Genomic DNA, 1,885 nt, shown 5'->3' on the forward strand with positions numbered 1-1,885 from the left:
CATTTTACAGCTTAAGAACTGTCGGTTCAACAATTCCGAAGTCACCTGTGTAATGAGATCAACAACTTGATAGCAGTATGATGAGTTCTGGCAGTCGGAAGTAGTAGAACTGACATTGGCATCTCAGTAATGGCATTTGTGTTGTGAAGTAGTGAAGACGAGCAAATGTTCATCCGCTTAAAAGAAATTCGTCAGAAATCATATCAGTACTACATTCAATCCACTTTCTTACCACGTTAATATCAGTGAAGATTAGTCTCTCATAATTCCAGGGGAATAGCTTAATTATTGTAATTATTTGTTTTCAATTTAATGTGTGTAGTTGATTGCGAAACCAGCAGTCTGTCTATAACACAACCAGATATAACAAAAATACACGACTGATAACAAAAACGGAAATGCACATCTGTCCTTTCACCTATAAAGACAGAGAACAAAGAGTTCACTGACACTGATGTATCGCTTGTAAATTGGTGTTTGGCTCTGATGTCGGTATTCGTCTGCAGATGTAGCTAACTCGGTCTTCGTTTGTAAGAAAAAGTGTATTCTTATACATTCCCCTGTCTAAATAATGAAGACATTGACTCTATTCACAAAAGGCCTACACACTATTCTATGCGTTTAATCTTTCTCCATTAGATCGTCAATTTAACCGTTTGTCCATCTCGTCATTTCCTATGTAGCCTTTTATTCCCCGAGGTAGCCAATAGTTGGATGTGTTTCAAAAGAGCACAAAAACTATCCCTCCAATATAGTGTTTTTCTTTCACCCAATGATAGTTTTGAGACCCTGCCATGACTTATTTTTTCTGTAATTAAGGGAATCGATACTCTATGGTTTTCATCAAAACAGCTCCCTCCACGTTGTATACTCTCGGCGTTTGTATCTCCTATTTTGCGAACGGCGAAACACAAAAAGAACCAAATTAAAACCATTCTTTGATTGGGATGAAGAGTAAATGCTTACTAATGCGACCACTTATCACTGTAGAATAATTATGTTAGTACATAACCCACTATAGCAGTATTGCCATATGAATTCTAAAGTTTGTCAACTTTACAGATTTCAGACAATGACTTGTTTTGATATTTCATAAAATTGCTTCTGTTTGATGTCGTACATCAATAGAATGTCATTGTATATTATACCTTGTAGCATTGTAATGAGGGGTATACAGGGTTTCATGCGTCCTGTGTTAGGTTTTATCCAACTAACACGGGACGCATAAAACCCCGTACACCGAATGTTTAAATCTCTTATTATGTAAATATAACATTAAAACAATTCAGTCACATATTTTGCTAACATGGTACTGACTAGTCGATCCGAACCACTGGTTCAAGGTTAACTAACTGCCGTGAATGCATGCTTTGTTTTCTTGCGGCAGGGTATAAATGAGTTCTTCTCCCCTCGTAAAGATTTCTGCCCCGCTTGGGCGATGTACGGCAGTGCATCGGGCATACATGGTAATTTGTTCAAAGTCACGTGAACCAATCAGAGGTACATTACTTGTTTTGATATCTTATATAATTACTTCTGTTTGATCTGTTACATAGAATGTAATTGTATAAGTTTATTTGACCTGCATGGAATATTAGTAAAGTCAAATACACACACATGGACTTTTTCAATTTTGCAGAAGCAACATTATTGTGTAACCATTTGTAATTACTTACAAAGGTTACTAAGGTTATCGGATGCATAAAATATCCAAATTTAAATCATGGGATTCAATTAAGGAGCAAAACTGATCTAAGTAAATCTGACTTAAAATGTATATACAGTGAACTTTTCCGTCACTTTGCATATTGGTTTATTGAATCAGTAAGATACATACTGTCTGAAATTGTCAGCCAACATACACATTGTCCGATTATAGACCTTG

This window comes from Haliotis rubra, unplaced genomic scaffold, assembly GCF_003918875.1.
Source record: "Haliotis rubra isolate DU_JTF1 unplaced genomic scaffold, ASM391887v1 Scf969, whole genome shotgun sequence".
NCBI classification, from domain to species: domain Eukaryota; kingdom Metazoa; phylum Mollusca; class Gastropoda; order Lepetellida; family Haliotidae; genus Haliotis; species Haliotis rubra.